Source organism: Nicotiana attenuata, chromosome 1 (genome assembly GCF_001879085.1).
Source record: "Nicotiana attenuata strain UT chromosome 1, NIATTr2, whole genome shotgun sequence".
Classification (NCBI taxonomy): domain Eukaryota; kingdom Viridiplantae; phylum Streptophyta; class Magnoliopsida; order Solanales; family Solanaceae; genus Nicotiana; species Nicotiana attenuata.
In genome coordinates this window covers 108,043,232-108,068,696 of record NC_031989.1, presented here as the reverse complement: position 1 = coordinate 108,068,696, position 25,465 = coordinate 108,043,232, and positions in this window count along the sequence as shown.

The window sequence follows — 25,465 nt, the reverse complement described above, 5'->3', positions numbered from 1 at the left end:
CATGCAATGCAGGAAATGAAAATGGAGGTAGAGCTTAACCTCGAAAGGCAGAATGGTAGCTTTCTAAAATGCAGGAATGCATATGGAGACAGGGCTTAGTCTCGGAAGGCAGAATGGTAGCCTTATGCAATGCAGGAAATGAAAATGGAGGTAGAGCTTAACCTCGAAAGGCAGATTGGTAGCTTTCTGCAATGCAGGAATGCAGATGGAGACAGTGCTTAGTCTCGGAATGCAGAATGGTAGCCTTATGCAATGCAGGAATGTAGATGGAGACAGTGCTTAGTCTCAGAAGGCAGAAGGTAGCCTTATGCAATGCAAGGAATGCAGATGGAGGTAGGGCTTAACCTCGGAAGGCAGAATGGTAGCCTTATGCAAGAGATGAAAGACGAATAGTAATAACAATTCTTAGCTGATAGCTGGTAGCTGATGATGATACTGCGAATGCTGGGGATATTGTATGCGGATGGCAAATGTGAATAGGTGAGACGGTTCTAAGGGTTGTATTCCTGAATAGTATGAGCGTATAATACATGATTTTGCAACTTGGGTGCCTTCATCAAAAGAAAAATCGTGAGTTTTTTAAAGGGGGGAGGTTAGTTCATGTCCGCGCGACTTTGCTTGCCATGTTCGGCTCTGATCTGATGACATGGTATGTATCATAGGGGTAGCGTTGCTGAACCGAGTGATTCCGATAATAAACATGCATGAGTTTGTTAAAGATATGACATATGTATATATTTAGGAAATAGTTTTCAGATGAACCGATGACTGTGACATAGTTCAGGACATTGCAAAATTTCTCATTCCGGAATTTTGAGGGTCTTCCTCAAAATTCTGCCCCTGTTTACTGGGTTGCTGCTTCTGACGGTTGCTTGCGATGATCGGTTGATGTTACTTCGGAATTTTGAGGGTCCTCCTCAAAATTCTGCCTAGTTTCCATTTGTGAGGAAAATGAAAATTTTATTGAATTGTGACCGAGCCCATAAGGCTGCCTACGTATCCCCTCTTAAACGGGAATCAGGTCAGACGTAGTTCAAATTACATAAGGAAATCATAAATGGTTACACATAGTATTGCTTGACTGCATCTTAATTTATCGGCTTTGGCCAAACTTCTCCGTCCATTTCTACGAGTATAAAGGCTCCTCCTATCAGAACCCGATGAACCATCATGGACCCTGCCAATTGGGAGAGAATTTCCCTTTGGCTTCATCTTGATGTGGAAAAATCTTCTTTAACACCAGCTGCCCCGGTGTGAACCGTCTTGGTTTGACTCTCTTGTTGAATGCTCTGGACATTCTGTTCTGATAAAGCTAACCATGGCAAACTGAATTCATTCTCTTTCCATCTATAAGAGCCAACTGCTCATAACGACTTTTTACCCACTCTGCATCGTCGAGCTCGGCTTCCTGTATGATCCTTACGGAAGAAATTTCTACTTCGGCGAGAATGACTACCTCTGTACCATAAACCAACATGTAAGGAGTTGCACCAGTTGATGTGCGGACTGTGGTGTGGTACCCCAATAAAGCAAATGATAACTTCTCATGCCATTGTTTATGCTTTTCTATCATCTTCCTTAGTATCTTCTTGATATTCTTATTAGCGGTTTCCACGGCTCCATTTATCTGAGGCATGTAAGCTGTGGAATTCTTGTGTTTGATCTTAAAGGTTTCACACATAGCCTTCATCAAGTCACTGTTGAGTTTAGAACCATTATCAGTGATGATCGATTCTGGAATCCCGAATCGGCAAACGATACGGTTGCGGACGAAGTCTGCCACGACTTTCCTAGTCACTGCTCTGTAAGATGTTGCTTTAACCCATTTGATGAAATAGTCAATTGCTACTAGGATAAACCTGTGCCCGTTTGATGTGGCAGGTTCGATTGGTCCGATAACATCCATTCCCCATGCGGCGAACGGCCATGGTGAGCTTGTTGATTAAGCTCATTTAGAGGCACCTTTATCATGTCAGCATGTATCTGACTGCGGTGGCACTTTCGGACGTACTGGATGCAGTCTGTCTCCATAGTCATCCAAAAATAACCTGCTCGGAGTATCTTCTTGGCTATGACAAAGCCGTTCATATGTGGCCCACAAGTCCCGGCATGGAATTCTTCTAGTAGTCTGGATGCTTCTTTTGCATCGACACACCTTAGTAATCCCAAATCCGGAGTCTTCCTATATAGGTTCCTTCGCTGTGAAAGAAATTATTAGACAGTCTCTGAAGTGTGCTCTTCTGAGTAGCATTTGCGAGCTCGGGATATTCTCCTTTTGCCAAATATTCCTTGATATCATGAAACCAAGGTTTTCCATCTGTTTCTTCTTCGACATGAACACAGTAAGCTGGATGGTCATAGATCTTTACAGGAATAGGATCAATGAAGTTCTTATCTGGAAGTTGTATCATAAAGGCCAGGGTAGCCAATGCATCGGCGAATTCATTTTGGACTCTGGGAACATATTGGAATTCCGTCTTTGTGAACCTCTTTCTCAGCTCCTGTACATGATGCAGGTATGGGAGTATCTTGGAGTTCTTGGTTGCCCATTCTTCTCGGACCTGATGTATAAGCAAGTCTGAATCTCCAATCACTAGCAACTCATGGATGTTCATGTCAATGGCCCTCTTGAGCCCTAAGATGCAGGCTTCGTACTCGGCCATATTGTTAGTTCAGGGGAACCTGAGCTTGGCGGATACCAGATAATGCTGGCCGGTTTCCGTTACTAGGACTGCTCCTATGCCAACTCCTTTGAAATTTGCTGCTCCGTCGAAAAACATCCTCCAACCATCACAGGACTCTGCAATGTCTTCTCCTATGAATGATATCTCTTCGTTCAGAAAATACGTCTTTAGGGGCTGGTATTCTCCATCCACCGGGTTTTCAGCGAGATGATCCGCTAGTGCCTATCCTTTGACTGCTTTCTAGGTCACGTAGACAATGTCGAATTCACTCAACAGGATTTTCCACTTGGCTAGCTTGCCAGTGGGCATGGGCTTCTGGAAGATGTACTTCAAAGGATCTATCCTTGATATGAGATATGTAGTATAGGCACAGAAATAGTGCCTCGGCTTCTGAGCTACCCAAGTCAAAGCACATCAGGTGCGTTCCAATAGAGATTACCAGGCTTCGTATGGGGTGAACTTCTTGCTGAGATAATAGATGGCCTGCTCTTTTCTCCCCGTTTCATCATGCTACCCCAGAACATAACCAAACGCTCCATCCAATACCGCAAGGTAGAGTAATAGGGGTCTACCTGGCTCGGGCGGGACCAAAACTGGCGGTGTTGACAAGTACTCCTTGATCCTGTCGAAGGCCCTTTGGCAATCATCAGTCCATTTGGTGGCGGTGTCCTTCTTCAACATCTTGAAGATTGGCTTACAGATAACGGTAGATTGTGCTATGAACCAGCTGATGTAGTTAAGTCTCCCCAAGAAACTCATTACTTCTTTCTTGTTCTTTGGCGGCATCAATTCTTGGATAGCTTTGACCTTTGATGGATCCAGTTTTATCCCTCGGTGACTCACAATGAAACCAAGTAGTTTTCTAGCAGGAACCCTAAGCACATTTCGCGGGATTCAGCTTCAAGTTGTACTTTCTCGGTCGGTTGAAAAACTTCCTCAGATCTCCCATGTGATCAATGGCTTTCTTGGATTTACTGACGACATCATCCACATATACTTCGATCTCCTTGTGTATCATGTCATGAAAAATGGTGGTCATGGCCCTCTTGTAGGTGGCCCCTGCATTCTTTAACCCAAATGGCATCATTTTATAGCAGTACATTCCCCACGGCATAATGAAAGTCGTTTTCTTAGCATCTTCTTCATCCATCCAGATCTGATGATACCTAACAAAACAATCTACAAATGATTGCAACTCGTGCTTGGCGCAATTGTCAATCAGGATGTGTATGTTCGGCAAGGGGAAGTCGTCTTTTGGACTTGCCCAGTTGAGATCCCGGTAGTCGACATAGACTCTAACCTTCCCGTCCTTCTTCGGCACTGGCACAATGTTGGCTAACCACGTTGGATACTCCACTACCCTGAGAACCTTAGCTTTGACCTGCTTAGTGACCTCTTCCTCGATTTTCAAACTCATATCTCGCTTGAACTTTTTGAGCTCCTATTATACTGGCGGACAGGCCGGATCAGTCGGCAATTTGTGAGCCACAATAGATGTACTCAGACCAGTCATGTCGTCATACGACCGGGCAAATATGTCCTCATACTCTCTAAGAAACTCTGTATATTCTTCCTTCCCTGATGGTGACAAATGAACGCTGATTCGTGTTTCTTTGATGTTTTCTGCATCTCCCAGGTCAACAATCTCAGTCTCGTCCAAGTTGGACTTAGGCCTATTTTTGAAATTCTCAACTTCTTTAACAATCTCTTCCGGTATATCATCTTCCTCAGAATCTATGTCTGTTTGTTGCGTTGTCTCGTTGCATGTCACAGTCATTGGTTCGTCAAGATAAGTAATAGTAAAGTTGTATAAGTAAAGTAATGAGAGACAATAGTAAGAGTAAGATTTAATGAAATTGAAATTCTTTGATAAATTCCATAAATGTTTTGAACATTGGAGCTCTTTCTTGCAAAAAATAAAATGCGAAAGGAAAGTAAACTAGTAAAATAAAATAGTGCAGGTGCTTGTTCAGCCTTGCTACCCCGAGGCACGCCAGGCTCTGGTGGTTCTGACGGTCCAGTTATTAAGGCATGCTCCTCTGCTTCCAGCCTGTATGGAAGGGCCTTCCTCTCCCTCCTCCTCGAGAACGACACAGCAATCCATATTATCGTCTTCTAGGAACAAATTCCTCATTGCTGCTAGGGCTTCTTCTTCTTCTGACCTATAGATAACTTCGGTCGGTTGGAAGGTCTGCTCCAAACGGGGTATCGGCTGCTCCAATGGATAGTAAGGACCGCGCCAGGGTGGCGACCAGTTGTTGAACTCCTCCTAAGTGTACTCATATCCCAGACCAAAGGTGGTACCATGTTTCTTCAGTTTGATAGGCTTAGCGATTCCTTGGAGATTCTTGCCAAGTCCCTTGTCAGGTTCATACCCGCTCCAGTTCAATATGCTTTCAATTTTGTTATCCCACCATTTATCCTTATCGACGTTGACTCGTTCGATGCGGTGATAAGTTTCTCCGCCTATCTTTCTTCTTCCTTCGATTGCTGGGATGGTCTGATGATTGTATATGGGATTGCTACCGTCGCTTTGAATGATCACCTCTTGGTGATTCCACTCAATCTTCACTGCCTGATGTAGTGTTGATGCCACGGCCCCAGCGGCATTAATATACGGCCGTCCCAATAGTAGATTGTAAGATGCTGGAACGTCTATTACTTGAAAATCAATATCAAACCAAATAGGCCCCATTTGCAAACACAAGCTAATTTCCCCAATAGTAGACCTTTGGGAACCGTTGAAAGCTTTGACGTGATGGCCCCGTCCTTGATTTCATGCAGCCCTTTCCCAATGTCCTGAATGTTACCAACGGAGAAATGTTTAGACTGGACCCCCCCTTGACCAGGATCCTGGTAATAAAATAATCTTCGCACTGCACGGTGATGTGCAATGCCTTGTTGTGACTCAACCCTTCTAGTGGTAACTCATCTTCATGAAAAGTGATTTTGTGACTTTCCAATACCTGGCCTACCATGTTTGCCATTTCTCCTCCCGTGATGTTACTTGGTACATATGCCTCACTCAGCACTCTTAACAAGGCATTCTTGTGTGCATCGGAACGCTGTAGCAAAGCAAGGATAGAAATCTGTGTCGGTGTTTTGTTTAGCTGATCAATGACTGAGTATTCCTTTGCTTGTATCTTTCTCTAGAGATTATCGGGCCCAGTTTCAGTGATGGCTTGTCGACCAGAGCTCTGCTTACTCGACTCAGCCAAGTGTTCCGGGGTATAAACCCTACCTTTACTTGACATACCTTGTGCCGCAACTGCTTCTCCAAACTTGACTTTCGCTTTCCTTCTTGCCTCGGCTGTGTAGTCTCATGGTATGGCTTTTGTGTGGAATGGTGTTACAGCTGTTATTGCTACCGGAACGGGCACCCTTGCTTTTGAAGGTAATACAACAACCTCAAATGGTTCAAGCGCCTTTGGGGACCCAAACTCGATCTCAATTGGTGTTGGCGTCTTTGCAGATGATGGTGTTTCAAACTCAAGTGGTATGGACATGTTCTTAGCATCTCCAGAAGGCTGAATCAGGACTACAATCGGATTAAGGGTGACTGTTGGTTTCTTTGGATCGTCGCCTTCTATGATCAAATCGATTGATCATTTGGGATCCCAATCATCCTCTATTTCAATCATGTGAACACCTCCTCCCTTGTGGTCTAGTAGAGGGTTATTACGGACATTCAGAGCAGGCTCCTTTGCCACGATGATCTTGTTTTCAATCAAAGTCTGGATCTTATCCTTCAGAGAGCGGCATTCATCAATGGTATGCCCTTTCATGCCAGAATGGTATGCACAGGTTTTATTTGGGCTGACCTATTGGGAAGGGTTTTCAGGGGTTACATCAGGGATAGGGGTGACATAACCAGAAGCTTTGAGCCTTTCATATAGCTGGTCAATTGGTTCGGCAATGGCGGTATACTGTTTAGGAGGTCTGCGGTCAAAAATTGGTCGGGGTCTAGGAAAGTTTTGATGAGGGGGAGGTGATTGATAGTGGGATTGTTGAGTGTTGTATGCTTGGTAAACATGTGCTGGTTGGGAGTATTTGGGTGAAGTGGGCTGATATACAGGAGGTGGAGGTGAGTGATAAGTGGGTGGTGGAGTATGATAAGAGGGTGAGAGTGCTTGGTAATTTGGGGTAGGCTGATATGTAAGGGGAGGCGTTGGATAAGTTTGGTATTTGACAGGTGATTTGGTTCTCTGTGCAACCATTACGGCACCTACGTCCTTTTTCTTGGACGCACCACCAGACTATAGAGCCTTATTGGTAGCTTGCAAGGCTTCAAAGTTCGTAATCATACCACTCTTGATACCTTCCTCGATCCTTTCTCCTAGCTTGATGATGTCAGAAAATTTATGATTCTCGATCAGCATCATTCTTTCATAGTATTGCGGATCCTGAGCCCGGACGAAAAACTTGTTCATTTGTTCTTCCCCTAAAGCAGGTCGGACCATAGCAGCCTCTGCTCTCCAACGAGTGGCATACTCGCGGAATGTTTCTGTGGGTTTCTTCTTTAAATTCTGAATGTAAAACACATCCGGTGCATTTTCCGTATCTAATCATGAAGTCGGACGCCATACTTACCAGTTCGACCACTTCTTCGGGTCTGGGCTAATGTACCAAGACAGAGCATCTCCTTTCAGGCTCCTTATGAAATGTTTCATGCGGATCTTCTCATCTCATCCTACTCCGACCAGCTTGTCGTAGTATGTTCTCAATTGAACCCTAGGATCCCCTGTACCATGGAACATTTCGAACTTGGGAGGTTTGTACCCCACGGGTAGTTCGACATCGGGCTGTATGCATAGATCTTTATAGTTTAGCCCCTCAATTCCCTTACTTCCTTCAACGCCTTGAATACTAGTGGTCAACCTTTTAAGCTCTTCGGCCAAATTTCTGATGAGCGAGTCCTTATCATTGGACTCGGGTGTGTTGGAGATGGGCTGGGCGGAGTGTGGCACAATCTCCACATAGATGGGGGTGTTGTGTTGGGTGTGGCCGTGGTCATTTGTGGAGTTCAAAGGTTCCGGGATGAGTAGTGGAGTATTGTTGGGAGTATGGAAAGTATTGCAGTGGTGGTGAGGAGCGGGCTGCTTTGGGATATTTTGCGGAGGTATGGGATTCTGAGTATTTGGGAAAGTAACTTCTTGGAGGGGTGAGGGAAAATGACAGACTTGNTGGCCATCTTGAGCCCTAAGATGCAGGCTTCGTACTCGGCCATATTGTTAGTGCAGGGGAACCTGAGCTTGGCGGACACCGGATAATGCTGGCCAGTTTTTGATACTAGTACTGCTCCTATGCCAACTCCTTTGAAATTTGCTGTTCCGTCGAAAAACATCGTCCAACCATCATAGGACTCTGCAATGTCTTCTCCTATGAATGACACCTCTTCGTCAGGAAAATACGTCTTTAGGGGTTTGTATTCTCCGTCCACGGGATTCTCGGCAAGATGATCTGCCAAAGCCTGTCCTTTGATTGCTTTCTGAGTTACGTAGACAATGTCGAATTCACTCAGCAGGATTTGCCACTTGGCTAGCTTGCCACTGGGCATGGGCTTCTGAAAGATGTACTTCAATGGATCCATCCTTGATATGAGATACATAGTATAGGCACAGAAATAGTGCCTCAGCTTCTAAGCTACCCAAGTCATAGCACAATAGGTGCGCTCTAACAGAGAATACCGGGCTTCATACGGGGTGAACTTCTTGCTGAGATAATAGATGGCCTGCTCCTTTCTCCCCGTTTCATCATGCTTCCCCAAGACACAACCGAACGCTCCATCCAACACTGCAAGGTAGAGTAATAGGGGTCTACCTGGCTCGAGCGGGACCAAAACTGGCGGTGTTGACAAGTACTCCTTGATTCTGTCAAAGGCCTTTTGGCAATCATCAGTCCATTTGGTAGCGGCGTCCTTCTTCAACATCTTGAAGATTGGCTCATAGATAACGGTAGATTGTGCTATGAACCGGCTGATGTAGTTAAGTCTTCCTAAGAAACTCATTACTTCTTTCTTGTTCTTTGGTGGTGGCAATTCTTGAATAGCTTTGACTTTTGATGGATCCAGCTCTATCCCTCGGCAACTCACAATGAACCCAAGTAATTTTCCAGTGGGAACCCCAAATGCACACTTTACGGGATTCAGCTTTAAGTTGTACCTTCTCAGTCTATTGAAGAACTTCCTCAAATCTTCCATTTTATCAGCGGCTTTCTTGGACTTGATGATGACGTCATCTACATATACTTCTATCTCCTTGTGTATCATATCATGGAAAATGGTGGTCATGGCCCTCATGTAGGTGGCCCCTGCATTCTTTAACCCGAATGGCATTATTTTGTAGCAGTACATTCCCCATGGCATAATGAAAGCCGTTTTTTCGGAATCTTCTTTATCCATCCAGATCTGATGATACCCAGAAAAATAATCTACAAATGATTGCAACTCGTGCTTGGCGCAATTGTCAATCAGGATGTGTATGTTCGACAAGGGGAAGTCGTGTTTTGGACTGGCTCGGTTGAGATCCCGGTAGTCGACACAGACCCTAACCTTCCCATCCTTCTTTGGTATTGGAATGATGTTGGCTAACCATGTCGGGTATTCCACTACCTTGAGAACCTTAGCTTTGACTTGCTTATTGACTTCTTCCTTGATTTTCAAACTCATATCTGGCTTGAACTTTATGAGCTTCTGCTTTACCGGCGGACATGTCGGATCAATTGGCAGTTTGTGCGCCACAATAGATGTACTCAGACCAGTCATGTCGTCGTACGACCAGGCGAATATGTCCTCATACTCTCTTAGAAACTCTATATATTCTTCCTTCTCTGATGGTGACAAATGAACGTTGATTCGTGTTTCTTTGATGTTTTCTGCATCTCCCAGGTTAACAATCTCAGTCTCGTCCAGTTTGGACTTAGGTCTATTTTCGAAATTCTCGACTTCCTTAACAATCTCTTCCGGTATGTCATCTTCCTCTGAATCTATGTCCGTCGTTGTCGTTGTCTCGTTGCATGTCACAGTCATTGGTTCATCAAGATAAGTAATAGTAATGCTGTATAAGTAAAGTAATGAGAGAAAATAATAAGAGTAAGATTTAATAAAATTGATATGCTTTGATAAATTCCATAAGTGTTTTGAACATTGGAGCTCTTTTTTGCAAAAAATAAAATGCGAAAAGAAAGTAAGCTAGTAAAATAAAATAATGCATGGTGCTTGTTCAGCCTTGCTACCCCGAGGCACGCCGGGCTCTGGTGGTTCTGACGGTCCAATTATTGAGGCATGCTCCTCTGCTTACAGCCTGTATGGAAGGGCCTTCCTCCCCCTCCTCCTCGAGAACGACACAGCAATCCATATCATCGCTTCTAGGACAAATTCCTCATTGCTGCTAGGGCTTCTTCTTCTTCTGACCCATAGATAACCTCGACCGGTTGGAAGGTCTGCTCCAAACAGGGTATCAGCTGCTCCAATGGATAGTTGGGACCGCGCCAGGGCGTGACCATTCATTGAATTCTTTCAAGGTATACTCATACCCCAATCCAAAGGTGGTGCCGTGTTTCTTGAGCTTGATGGGCTTAGCGATTCCTTGGAGATTCTTGCCAAGTCCCTTGCCAGGTTCATACCCGCTCCAGTTCAATATGCTTTCAATTTTGTTATCCCACCACTTATCCTTATCGACGACGTTGACTCGTTCGATGTGGTGGTAAGTTTCTCCACCTATCTTTCTTCTTCCTCCGATCGCTGGGATGGTCTGGCGACTGTATATGGGATTGCTACCGTCGCCATAAATGATCACCTCCTGGTGATTCCACTCAAACTTCACTGCCTGATGTAGCGTTGATGCCATAGCCCCAGCGGCATGAATCCACGGCCGTCCTAATAGCAGGTTGTAGGACGCTGACACGTCTATTACTTGAAAATCAACATCAAACCAAGTAGGCCCCATTTGCAAACATAAGCTAATCTCCCCAATAGTAGACCTTTGAGAACCGTCGTAAGCTTTAACGTTGACGGCCCCGTCCTTGATTTCATGGAACCCTTTTCCCATCGTCCTGGTGTTACCAACGGACAAATATTGAGGCTGGACCCCCCCAAAATTCTGGTGATAAAATAATCTTCGCACAGCACGGTGATGTGCAATGCCTTGTTGTGACTCAACCCTTCTGGTGGCAGCTCATCTTCATGAAAAGTGATCTTGTGACTTTCCAATACCTGGCCTACCATTTCTCCTCCAGTGATGTTGCTTGGTACATATGCCTCACTCAGCACTCTTAACAAGGCATTCTTGTGTGCATCGGAACTCTATAGCAAAGCAAGGATAGAAATCTGTGCTGGTGTTTTCTTTAGCTGATCAATGACTGAGTACTCCTTCGCTTGTATCTTTCTCCAGAGATCGTCGGGCCCAGTTTCAATGATGGCTTGTCGACCAGAGGTCTGCTTACTCGACTCAGCCAAGTGTTCCGGGGTATAAACCCTGCCGGTTCTTGTCATACCTTGTGTCGCAACTGCTTTCCCGAACATGGCTTTCCCTTTCCTTCTTGCCTCGGCTGTGTAGTCCCATGGTATGGCTTTTGTGTGAAATGGTGTTACGGCTATCATTGCTACCGGAATGGTAACCCTTGCTTTGGAAGGTAATACAACAACTTCAAATGGTACAGGCGCCTTTGGGGACCCAAACTCGACCTCAATTGGTGTTAGCATATTCGTAGAGGATGGTGTTTCATACTCAAGTGGTATGGACATGTTCACCTCGGCATCTCCAGAAGGCTGAATCTGGACTACAATCAGATTAAGGGTGACTGTTGGTTTCTTTGGATCGTCGCCTTCTACGATCAAGCCGATTAATCCTTTGGGATCCCAATCATCCTCTATTTCAATCATGTGAACACCTCCACCCTTGTGGTCAGGTAGAGGGTTATTGCGGACATTCGGAGCAGGCTCCTTTGCCACGATGATCTTGTTGTCAATCAAAGTCTGGATCTTATCCTTCAGAGAGCGGCATTCATCAATGGTATGCCCTTTTCATGCCAGAATGGTATGCACAGGTTTTATTTGGGTTGACCCATTGGGAAGGGTTATCAGGGGTTATAGTAGGGATAAGGGTGACATAACCAGCAGCTTTGAGCCTTTCGTACAGCTGGTCAATTGGTTCGGCAATGGCGGTATACTGTTTGGGAGGTCTGCGGTCAAATTTTGTCGGGGTCTAGGAAAATTTTGACGAGGGGGAGGTGATTGATAGTGGGATTGTTGAGTGTTGTATGCTTGGTAAACATGTGCTGGTTGGGAGTATTTGGGTGAAGTGGGCTGATATACAGGAGGTGGAGGTGAGTGATAAGTGGGTGGTGGAGTATGATAAGAAGGTGAGGTTATTTGGCAATTTGGAGTGGCTGATATGTAAGTGGAGGCATTGGATAAGTTTGGTATTTGACAGGTGATTTGGTTCTCTATGCAACCATCACGGCGCTTACGTCCTTTTTCTTAGACGCACCACCTGACTGTAGAGCCTTATTGGTAGCTTGCAAGGCTTCAAAGTTCGTAACCATACCACTCTGATACCTTCCTCGATCCTTTCTCCTAGCTTGATGATGTCAAAAAATTTATGATTATCGATCAACATTAGTCTTTCATAGTATTGCGGATCCTGAGCCCGGACGAAAAACTTGTTCATTTGTTCTTCCCCTAAAGCAGGTCGGACCTTAGCAGCCTCTGATCTCCAACGAGTGGCATACTCGCGGAATGTTTCTGTGGGTTTCTTCTTTAAATTCTGAATGTAAAACACATCCGGTGCATTTTCCGTATTGAACCTGAATCTATCCATGAAGTCGGACGCCATACTTACCCAGTTCGACCACTTCTTCGGGTCCTGGCTAATGTACCAAGACAGAGAATCTTCTTTCAGGCTCCTCATGAAAAGCTTCATGCGAATCCTTTCATCTCTTCCTACCCCGACCAGCTTGTCGCAGTACATTCTCAAATGAACCCTGGGATCCCCTGTACCATCAAACATTTCGAACTTGGGAGGTCTGTACCCCTCGGGCAGTTCGACATCGGGCTGTATGCATAGATCTTCATAGTTTAGCCCCTTAATTCCCTTACTTTCTTCAACGCCTTGAATACTAGTGGCCAACCTTTTAAGCTCTTCGGCCAAATTTCTGATGAGCGAGTCCTTATCATTGGACTCGGGTGTGTTGGAGATGGGCTGGGCGGAGTGTGGCACAATCTCCACATAGATGGGGGTGTTGTGTTGGGTGTGGCCGTGGTCATTTGTGGAGTTCAAAGGTTCCGGGATGAGTAGTGGAGTATTGTTGGGAGTATGGAAAGTATTGCAGTGGTGGTGAGGAGCGGGCTGCTTTGGGATATTTTGCGGAGGTATGGGATTCTGAGTATTTGGGAAAGTAACTTCTGGAGGGGTGAGGGAAAATGACAGACTTGCCAAATTCCGGACTTGATCAAGTTCTTCTTGGAACTTCAATAGTTTTTGTTCTAGTTGAGAGGCATTTTCCTTGGGGACCAGAGTACCATGAGTGACCTCTACCCGTTCAGCTGAGTTGTTCGAATCTTCCATTTTCCCTTTGTTTTTGTGTCTGACAGGACTGGGAGGAGGAGTAGGTGGAGGGCCCCTAGATCTCGTAAAATATGATGATGTTGCCAGAGTTCATGAACTAACCTTTGGGTAGGGGAATAAGAAAAAAGTAAAAAAAAAAAAGGTGACAAGTCAGTAAGGATCATAAGGAAAAAATGTTGCGATATTTAAACACGTAGTGCAGGAAATGTAAAGCGCGTCCTAATTTTGGAGACCTCGTTGTGCCAGAGGTAGGCCTAGCGACAAGTTAATTTGGAGAACTTAGAATGCTAAATGCCTCATTTTATTGATAAAAGATAGTTAAATCCCAAAACGACACTAAATAATAATTAAAAGTCACTAATGGCCATGGGCTTTATTACATCTTATAAAGCGAAAAATGGAAATTCCTATCTATTTGGTCCCAGAAGGACCTTCCCCAGACTCGGCATTGTTAGCTCCCTCGAACAGTTCTCCCAGCTCGCGCAGTCCTAGTAGCAAGTAAGCTCTGGCTAGATGTTCACCTTCATTTCCTTCAGTAGTACGGCAGTCTTCGACCCTCTTCAGAAACTTCTTTTCCAATTCCGGACAAGAGTAAAAATTACAATAGTTTTTCATAATTTACAATAATATTAATGGAAAGCGGTAAAGGAAAGCATTAAGAGAAATAAAGGAAAGAAACAAAGAGCCAAGTCAGTTTCGAGGTAGAAGTGGGAAAAAAATACTTAAGGGCATTTAAACAAATAAAGACATATAAAGAAGCATAAAGTCACAAATAGCATGAAATGGTGAAAGCCTTAAAGATATCCCCAGCAGAGTCGCCATGATGTCGATGCCCTCTTTTTCTCGCGAAATCGGGTTTATGACATTTGGGAGGACAACTCGTTCCCTTTTGGGAATTGGGTTTGAATTGAAGAGTCGCCACCTAATGAATAAGTGCATTAGGACACTAAGAAGAACTTTGATTTTGAAAACCAGAGATTGGGTAAGGGCTCGAAATTATCCCGAGGGGAAGGTGTTAGGCACCCCTCGAGATCCACTAGTGTGGTTCCCAGCCATACTATAATTGTGCCTTTAAGGGTAAACAACAAGTAGACAAGTAAGAGTTACAAATATGAGGGGGGTTTTCACATAATTGTGGTAAGTAATTGAAATTAAAAGAAGTTAAAGAAGCTGAAATTTGAGAAGAAGCAATTTTAAATTCTGAATAAACGAGTAAAAGAGGGGGATTTTCACATAATTGTGGTAAGTAATTTAAATTAAAAGAAGTTCAAGAAGCTGAAGTTTGAGAAAAACAATTTTGAAATTCTGAATAAAACAAGTAAAGGGAGGGGGGGGGGGGCGTCCTAGGTTTATAAATAATATGGATCACCCCACACAACACCCGGTAACCGTTTATACACGTGGTGTTATCGCGTGGTCATCATATCCATATCTACCCTTTCCTCCCCGTTAAGGTATTAAACGCGGAATGGTCTCGTTTTACTTATTGCATGCTATTACCCACCCCAATCCTATCAGTCCCGGAGGTATTTGGGACTACCAATCCTAAAGGTAAGGGGTGTGAGGTTTTATAGTTTCAAAGGACAAAATTCTAAGGCGACAATCAAAACACATATGTAGCAAAATATGGGGAGAAGCACATAACAGATAGAAAGGGTCAAACAAACCTCCTTAAAAACAAAAAGAAGCATATAGTTTAGCATGTCTTACACGCGCTGGGTCTGATTAAACTTAAGAGTTGTGGCAGACTGATCTATTACATATTTCAGATAAGAAGCCTGATTCAGGCCTGCCTGCTGGTTGTAGTTAATAAATCTGATTCGAGGCAACCCACAGCCAGCAGAGTCTCTTTCAGTTATCTGTATTTATTTTCTGTCCAATATTGTGTTCCGGACAGTTGTTGTATTTTATTCCCTTCTTAGTAAATGCTCATGCACTTGTGACACCGGGTTTTGGGATGGTTCTGAAATATTTTGTATTAATTTCTTATCATTTAGTTTGAATTGTAGCGGTTATCTTTTCATTTATAAAATTGAAGGAAATCTTAGTTTTCAAGATTTTTAAAATGAGAACTTCGTCAAGTAATTTGGTTGGCTTGCCTGACAGCAATGTCCGGCGCCACCACGACCCTTAGTGGATCTTGGGTCGTGACATATGCCTGTCGATGCCCCCTTTTTCTCGCGATATCAGGTTTATGACATTTGGGAGGAAAACTCGTTCCCTTTTGGGAATTGGGTTTGAATTGAAGAGTCGCCACCTACTGAATAAGTGCATTAGTACACTAAGAAGAACTTTGATTTTGAAAACCAGAGATTGGGTAAGGGCTCGAAATTATCCCAAGGGGAAGGTGTTAGGCACCCCTCGAGATCCACTAGTGTGGTTCCCGACCATAATATAATTGTGACTTTAAGGGTAAACAACAAGTAGACAAGTAAGAGTGACAAATATGAGGGGGGTTCTCACATAATTATGGTAAGTAATTGAAATTAAAAGAAGTTAAAGAAGCTGAAATTTGAGAATAAGCAATTTTAAATTCTGAATAAACGAGTAAAAGAGGGGGATTTTCACATAATTGTGGTAAGTAATTGAAATTAAAAGAAGTTAAAGAAGCTGAAGTTTGAGAAAAGCAGTTTTGAAATTCTGAATAAAACAAGTAAAGGGAGGGGGGTCCTAGATTTGTAAATAATATGGATAACCCCACACAACACCCGGTAACCGTTTATACACGTGGTGTTATCGCGTGGTCACCATACCCATATCTACCCTTTCCCTCCCTGTTATGGTAGTAAACGCGGAATGGTCTCGTTTTACTTATTGCATGCTATTACTGTGACGACCCGGCCCGTCGTCACGTGAGTTACCTCCCCGTTTCCCCCATTTATTGCTTCTTTATGTTGTACTATAAGAGTCTTGAGTGAACGAGTCGATTTGGATTGGTTTTGGATGGAAATGAGACACATAGTCTCTTTAAGGAAGGTTTGTATTGGAAAAGTCAACCGGATGTTGACCTGTGAGTTAGAGGGCTCGGATGAGATTTCTGGTGATTTGGTTAGCTTCGGGGGATGATTTGTGACTTAGGAGTGTGATCGGAATTGATTTTGGAGGTCCAGTGGGCTTGAATTGGCAAAGTTAGTATTTTGGCGAATTCTGGTTGGTAGGTGAGATTTTGATCCGAGGTTCGGAATGGAATTCAGAGAGTTGTTGTAGCTTCGTTAGGTGATTTTGGATGTGTGTGTAAAATTTCAGACCATTCGGAGGTGTTTTGGTTGGGTTTTTGATCAAAAGCGTAATTCGGATGTTTTGGAAGAACTTAGGCTTGAATCCGATGTAATTTGATGGTTTTGGTGTTAATTGTGCTGTTTTGATTATTGGAGCAAGTTGGAATCATGTTTTAGGATGGGTTGGCACTTTTGGTTGAGGTCCCGGGGGCCTCGGGGTAATTTCGGATGGTTATCGGGGAGTTTTGAACCTTGGTGAATTGCAGGTTTTTGTTGGTATCTGGTATTTCCGCATCTGCGGAAGAAGGGCCGCATATGCGGTTCTGCAAATGTGTGTGGTTGGTCGCAGGTGCGAGTTTGTGAGAAAAGGGGGCTGTTTCCGCAGGTGCGGGAGTGGAGCCGTATCTTCGATGCCGCAGATGCGGTATCTTGGTCGCAGAAGTGAGAAGATGGGATTTTGGTAATTCCGCAGAAGCGGACAGTAACCCGCAGGAGCGAGGTCCGCATATGCGGTAAAGGACCGCAGAAGCGGTCGTGGTCTTTAAGTGAGTGTCCGCAGAAGCGGAAACGAACCGCAGAAGCGGTAGTCGCAGATGCGGTGGTGGGACCGCAGATGCGAAAATCCCTATTAACAGAAAAGTTTTAATGCTAATTTTGTTCCGCGACCTTAAGTCTAATTCCACCATTTTTAAGTAACTTTGAGAGCTCTTGGACGGAATTTGAAGGGGATTTCGACTAGGTGTGATTGGAGGTAAGTCCTTTGGTCTAAATATATGAATCTATGGTAGAATTAACATGGGAATTTGTTAAATTTCATCAAAAGAGGGCAAAGCAAGGGCTTGAGAATTTGATGTTTCAAAGTGGAAATTGAGGGGTCAAATGGACTCCGATTTTGGTAGTTTTGATATGTATAGACTCGTGGCGGGATAAGGAATCCGGTGATGTTAATTTTCTGATTTTTCGAGAAGTGGGCCCGGGGCTCGGGTTTTGCCAACTTCGTGAATGTCGAAGTTTTTCGAGTCTTTTCGATTGGGTTATATTCCCTTAGCCCATTGTAACGTATTCGTTGTGGTTTTGGCCAGATTCGACGTGCGAGGAGGTTGATTTACGAGGCAAGGGCATAGCGAGCTAGGACTTGGGCCAACTTGAGGTGAGTAATGATAGAAAATGATATCCTGAGGGTTTGAAACCCCGGGTTTGCACAACGTAGTGCTATATTGAGGTGAAACACGCGCTTGATGGCGGGCGCGGGGTTGTTTACTACTGGGAAATGTGACTTGGTCCGTCCCGTTTGATATTTTTACTGCGTAATTGACTAAGCTGATCTGTTTATCATCGCTATTTGGGCTTATTGCCATGTTTTGGGCTTAATGCCGGTTACTTGAATCCTTCAGGGATTGTTATCACTATTTCCTCACTATTTTGATACGTTATTTGAACTCGGTCCCTATAATTATACTGTTTGCAAACTCAGCCGCTATAATTAAATTCTGTGATTTTAATGACATTTTTACCATTGTTTGAGCTGAGAACTATTATTTTATTGATGCCCGAGGGGCTTATGATGTTTTCTGGACTGAGTGAGGCTTTCAGGCCTTGAGCGTATTGTGAGGAGGCTTTCAGGCCTCGAGTGTATTGTGAGAAGGCTTTCAGGCCTCGAGTGTATTGTGAGAAGGCTTTCAGGCCTCGAGTGTATTGTGAGAAGGCTTTCAGGCCTCGAGTGTATTGTGAGGAGGCTTTCAGGCCTCGAGTGTGATGTGTGATCGCTTTCAGGCCTTATGTTGATATAACGCTTGGGCCGTAAGGGGCCCCTCCGGAGTCTGCACACCCACAGTGAGCGCGGTAACCTATGCGATATGCTACTGAGCCCGAGGGGCTGATACTGTTCTGAGTGATATGATACTGAGCCCGAGGGGCTGATACTGTTCTGAGTGACTGATGTTGGGCCCGAGGGGCAGATTTCTACTCACTATTTACTTATTGTTTTACCTGATTTACCTGATTTTTAAAGGAGATTTTACTGGTTTCTGCACTGTTTTACTGCTTTAACGCCTGATATAGAATTGCTTTGTGCAGTTATGTGATTCCTTATCTTCAATTATTATTTATTATTATTACTCACTGGGTCGGAGTACTCACATTACTCCCTGCACCATGTGTGCAGATTCAGGCATAGCAGAATCCGCTCTTGAGCACTGATATACCCCACAGGCAGGCAGCGAGTTGGAGCCTCGAGGTAGCTGTTGACGTCCGCAGCCCCTTGACTCCCCTATCTTATGTTATTTCAGTTTTCTTCAGACTATTGTAGCAGATATTCTATTTCTTCGACTGATAGTAACTCTATAGTAGCTCATGACTTGTGACACCCCGATTTGGGCTGTGTCGGGATGGTTTTCCGTATTATCACCGTTGTTTCTGCTTTATTGACTATATCGATCATGTGTTAGAAATTATTTACTATTAATTAATTGCTCTAAGAGGTGTTAGCTTTTGTTCTGGCTGGCCTTGTCTTCACGAGAGGCGCCATCACGACCGGGTTGGGATTTGGGTCGTGACAAGTTGGTATCAGAGCCTAGGTTACTAGGTCTCACGAGTCATGAGCTGCTTTAGTAGAGTCTCGCTGATCGGTACGGAGACGTCTGTACTTATCCTCGAGAGGCTGCAGAACCTGTAGGAAAAACATCACATTCTTGAAATTCTTGTCGTGCGAACTTGTTGAACCGGATACTAAACTTCTCTTCATTCTATTCTCTCACAGATGGTGAAGACACGAGCTACCGGACGTGACGGACGACCACCAGTGCCACCTACTGAGGCCACCAGAGGCCGTGGATGCGGTCGTGGCCGAGGCAAAGCAGCGAGGGAAGCACCTATTGATCCACCAGCTGCCCCAGTTCTGGATCAGGCTCCAGCAGTACCAGTTCAGGCACCAACTTTGCCCATATTTATTCCTGGCCTTCAGGAGACATTAGCTCAGATCTTGACAGTGTGCACGGGTCTGGCTTATGTGGTTTCAACCACTACAGCAGCAGCAGCTACTTCACAGGCTGGGGGAGGCAATCAGACCCCTGCTGCTCGCACACCTGAGCAGGGTATGCAGGGACTAACGACTCCAGAGGCACCTCTAGCTCAGACGGTTGCACCAGTGCATGAGTTCAGGGTCCCAGCTATGCCTGAGGATGAGCAGCATCGCCTTGAGAGGTTTGGTAGACTCCAGCCTCCGACTTTCAGTGGTGCGGAGGGCGAGGATGCCCAAGGTCTTCTCGATAGATGTCAGCGGATGCTTCGTACAGCAGGGATTCTTGAGTCCAGTGGTGTGACTTTTACTACTTTTCAGTTTACTGGAGCTGCCTTCACTTGGTGGGAGGCGTATGAGAGGCATAGGCCGACCGGTGCAACACCTTTGACTTGGTAGGAGTTCTCCACTCTCTTTTTGGAGAAGTATGTACCGCAGTCCCGCAGAGAGGAGCTGCGCATGCAGTTTGAGTGGCTATGACAATGAGATATGAATGTGTCTCAGTATGAGATCAGGTTTTCAGAGGTGGCTCGTCATGCCGTCTGGTTGGTTCCGTCGGATCGTGAGCGGATCAGGAGATTTGTGTAAGGCCCCGTAAAATTTTTGGCTCAAAACCCAGTATCTTGTGGTGTCGACTCCGAATGTGCGTTAGGAATGTGTAAAATTCTTCACGGCGAGCTTGCTCGCCGCGGTTCGGACCCTTGGTATTGATCTAAGCTTTTAAAAAATCAAAAGAATCAATTTTCCAGAAAAATGCCATTCTGCGGCCCAAAATACGGTCGCAGATCTAGTATGCGGACCGCATTCCTACCGCATAGTGAAACAGTGGCTTGGTTAAAATTGAGGTCAAGATGCGGTCCATTATGCGACCACATAACCAATATGCGGACCGCATTTCTGCCGCAGTGTGAAACAGAAGAGTTGTCAAAATTAATGTTGAAAATGCGGTCTACTATGCGATCGCATAACCAATATGCGGACCGCATAATCGTCGAATAAGTTCCTCAAGGATTTGTAATAAAACACCCATCCCCTCATTCTTTAACGATCTTCTGCACAAAATAAGAGAGAGGAAGTGAGGGTCTTGAGAGAGAAAGCCATCTTCTCCAAAATTTGATTCTTCAAAACTATCTGGGCCGGGAAATCTCAAGCTTATCTTCATCCCCCTTTTCTTGCAGGTAAAATCCCTAGCCCTTTTCATTGAATTTCAGGTTTAAACTAAGGGGGAGGGGGGAGTCTCATGCATTGGTTCGTGAAAATAATGGTTGAACTCATACATGCATGCCTTTCTATAACCTAAAACCTAGTGGGAGTAATTGGGTGGGAGCAAAGACTTGTACCAAGAAGGGGTTGATAACCTAAATAAGTTTGAGAAGCATTTGTGAACCCCAATTCTAAGTTATGTGTATTGAATTTTGCACTAGATTGACGTTGCTAGATTATTTGGTGAATTGGAAATAGAAGTTAAAAGGGAATTCGGCTCCAGGTATGTATGGCTAACTTTGAACTTTGTAAAATCACCATGCTTGGTGTTCAATGTTTGGTATGTGTTGTCTACGTGGGTTATTTGTAAACTTAAACTCTTGCTAGTAATAAGTGTTTACTTATGTGAACTAATTGTGAATTCATGAGATTTATGTGCCTCGAATGTTGTTTGTCAAGTCTTCCGATGAGATGATGCAAGTAGTTGGCAATGAACCAAGTTATGATTGTGAATGTGTTATGTGGTAAAAGCTGTGGAACCGATAATGGAAAGGATTTGTAGTCAATGCAATTAAAACAAATGTGGTAACATTATATCTGGCTGGTAGTGGAAAACTACCGTTGCGATCTAAATTGTGCATTGGGCTATTGAATAAGAAGGAAATGTCATTGATGGTTAAAGAAATCCCTTGTGTATCGTGCTGCTATTCCTTGAGATTTGTTGTTGTTATCTTTGTTTATGTAAATTGTTATTGTTGTGGTATTGTTTGTGACTTGTGATTGTTCGGTGGGATCGGATTGCGCGCTGCAACACGAAGTAATAAGGTGTGGGTTGTGGTGATAAGGGTGGCCGAGGTAACAAGGGTGGCCGAGGTAATAAGGTTTGCAAGTGATCGAAATCACTATTGAAATGAAATTATGAACAAATTGTGAAATTATTAATGTGGAAATGTGGAAGGGGAAACAGGAGAGATTGTAAACTTGTTTGGCTTGATTGTTCCTTCTTTGTAGATTTGATTGTTATTTCTATTACGATTACATATTTGCTTATAAATTGAGAAATTATTGATGTGGAAATGTGGAAGAGGAAGCGGGAGAGATTGTATACTTGTTTGACTTAATTGTTCCCTCTTTGTGGATTTGATTATTGTGTTTATTACTGCTACATACTTGTTTATGGTTCGAGTTTACTTGGAGCAAAGTTTGTTCATACATACCAGTACAATTCAAATGTACTGACGTCCCTTTTGTCGGGGGCGCTACATTCGTGTTATGATTGTAGGTGGATCCGTAGCAGGTACTCCAGTCCACCGATCGTAGCTCCCCTTCGTCTTCCATCAACTGTTTTGGTGAGCCCCTTTCCTCTCGGGGCCCTGCGTGGCTCAGCCCGCTTTGTTTTTGGAGTTTTATTTTGGTTTGTGTAAGGTATAGCCGGAGCCTTGTTTCCGGCAAATACTGTATTATCCTGTTGTACCATTAGAGGCTCCGTAGACAGTAGATGTGGGTTAAAAACTTATGTAAATCCATGTTTCGTTTGTTGGGCAACGAGTTAGTAATTTCATTAACTATTATGTAAGTATGTATGCTTTGCGAAAAGGTGTTCTTAATTATTTATATGGATAATTCTTGGAATATGAGTAAGGAATACATGGGGAACATGTGGGATAGGAAAAGCACTCAGGTCCGCTTGACCGGGGCTACCCGGTCGGGCGCCGGTCATGTCCCTCGAATTTGGGGCATGACAATTGGTTGATGGCCTCAACTACCATCTCCGTGTTCTTATGACTAGAGAGAGAGTATTGGGTGCTTCATTCGAGGAGGTGGTTAGCTCAAGAGATTGAGGCGGTTCGCCGTCAGGATCGAGAGGAGAGGGAGGCCAAGAGGCCTCGAGGTTCTGGCAGTTTCAGTAGCGCTCCTTCGAGGGGTCAGTTCCAGCATGGTAGGGGTCGTTCTTTCAGGCCCGCTCAGTCGGCTCGTCCCGAGTATCGTGGTGCATCTTCAGGTCGTGGGCATCATGGTTCTTAGCAGAGTCAGCCTTCACTCAGCGCTCTTCCAGCACAGAGTTCATCTCGTGCTACGTCTGCTCAGGGTTCTTCTAGGCCGAGTGCATCAGCTAGTCACTACGGCGCGAGGGGTTCCCTTCAGTCCCAGTCCCCAGCACCTGGGAGCTGCTATNATTAAAACCAAAACCAAACCAAATTTGATCGGTTTTTAAAATTCAAAACCAAAACCAAACCAAACCAAAAAGTATCGATTTTTTTGGTCGGTTTGGTTTGGTTTTCGGTTTGGTTCGGTTTTTCAGGTTTTTATAAACACCCCTAGCGAACACGATGTCTGATACATCGACTTTGAAGTTGTATTCTGATAAGCGAGGTGCCTCTGTTGGCCCTGCGTTCCTATCAAATCCGGCTCTATTGATGAGTCCCCAAGGATTCTATCCTCGGCCTATCCTTCGATCGTTGCGAGGTGGGTTGCGCTCGGGCATTTCTCCTGTCTTTGGTGTATGGCTGGTACCTTTTTTTGCTTGGCTTTGGCTCCTTCGCCAGAAGCCTGCTTGGGTATACCGAGCCTGAGGGATCTTCTAGGTGGTCATCCTCGACCCTGATTTTTGATTGGTATCGATTATGAACGTCCGACCAGGTCACGGCGGGATATTCGACCAGATTCTGTTTCAGCTGCTTCGAAGCCACCGAGCTTCTTTCATTCAGACCTTGAGTGAAGGCTTGCACTGCCCAGTCATCAGAGACTGGTGTTAGTTCCATTCGTTCCATTTGAAAGCGAGATACGAACTCTCGCAGCATCATATTCTCCCTTTGCTTGATTTTGAAGACGTCGGATTTCCTTGTGGCCACCTTGATGGCCCCAGCATGTGCCTTTATGAAGGAATCTGCCAGCATGGCAAATGAGTCTATAGAGTTTTGGGCCAGGTTGTTATACCACATCATTTCTCCTTTAGAGAGTGTTTCCCCGAAGTTCTTCAGCAGGACGGACTTGATCTCGTCGTCCCTTAGGTCGTTGCCCTTTACTGCACAGGGGTAAGCGGTGACGTGCTCATTGGGGTCCTAGGTACCATTATAATTTGGAATATCTAGCATTATGAACTTCTTTGGAAGGGGTTTTGGGGCCGCTTCCTATGGGAACGACTTCTGTACGAACTTCTTTGAGTCCACACCTTTCAAGATCGGGGGTGCTCCTGGAGTTTGGTCGACCCTGGATTTGTAGGTCTCGACCTTCTTATCGTTGGCATCTATCATTTTCTCGCCCGATTCGATCCTTCTTGTGAGATCCTCGAGCATCATTACGATGGAGGGATCGACTGCCGACCCGTTATTGTTCAATTTCTACGATACCTGCTCGGCTGGGGAACCGTACCCGGTGCTACCGTGCTAGGAGTTTTCTAGTGACTATGCAGCTGAGCGATAGCCAGCTGTTGTTCCTGCAACATTTCGAAAGTAACATGAAGTCTAACCTCCCGTTCTTCCCTAGTTGGGGTTCCTCGAGCTTCTTGTCGGTCTCCTTGGTGCACACTCCTGTTAGTGTGGGAGCTTATATCGACATGTTAGGCGTCGCGTGAGACTGCGTCTACTGGAATTGGTCCTGGTGCGTTCAGGGTTTCGTGGTGGCCCACCAACACCTAGAACAGCCACACAATTCTCTCCATGGTTCTCGAGATTGTTGTTCGCTGAATTAGATATTTTGACCTGAAATCAAAGATTTTGGGCAAGAAAAAGTGTGAAAGATAACTTGCATGTAGTGAAACCAGCAAGAAAATAATCACTATTATTTTTAGCCCCAGGTGGGCGCCAAACTGTTTACCGTGAAAATGGTAATAACAATTAAATTTGACTATGGGATTCTGAAAATACGTGATCTATTTTTATGCTAGTTGTTAAGTAGTTGATGCTATGTGAAAGACTTAGAAACGAGACAAGAGTTTAGAACAAGGTGATAAACAAACATATAGGTTAACAATCGGGGCCTCGAGCTTGTCGATTCGGCGGCCTCGAGATCGATTCGGGTGCTCGGCTGGGAGCTATTGAAGGTAATTAATTAGCGACTAACAGTTATGAGGGTTAAAAACTTATGTAAATCCATGTTTCATATGTTGGGCAACGAGTTAGTAATTTCATTAACTATTATGTAAGTATGTATGCTTTGCGAAAAGGTGTTCTTAATTATTTATATGGCTAATTCTTGGAATATGAGTAAGGAATACATGGGGAACATGTGGGATAGGAAAAGCACTCAGGTCCGCTTGACCGGGGCTACCCGGTTGGGCGCCGGTCATGTCCCTCGAATTTGGGGCATGACAATTGGTTGATGGCCTCAACTACCATCTCCGTGTTCTTATGACTAGAGAGAGAGTATTGGGTGCTTCATTCGAGGAGGTGGTTAGCTCAAGAGATTGAGGCGGTTCGCCGTCAGGATCGAGAGGAGAGGGAGGCCAAGAGGCCTCGAGGTTCTGGCAGTTTCAGTGGCGCTCCTTCGAGGGGTCAGTTCCAGCATGGTAGGGGTCGTTCTTTCAGGCCCGCTCAGTCGGCTCGTCCCAAGTATCGTGGTGCATCTTCAGGTCGTGGGCATCATGGTTCTCAGCAGAGTCAGCCTTCACTCAGCGCTCTTCCAGCACAGAGTTCATCTCGTGCTCCGTCTGCTCAGGGTTCTTCTAGGCCGAGTGCATCAGCTAGTCACTACGGCGCGAGGGGTTCCCTTCAGTCCCAGTCCCCAGCACCTGGGAGCTGCTATGAGCATGGAGAGTTTGGACATATATGGAGGCAGTGT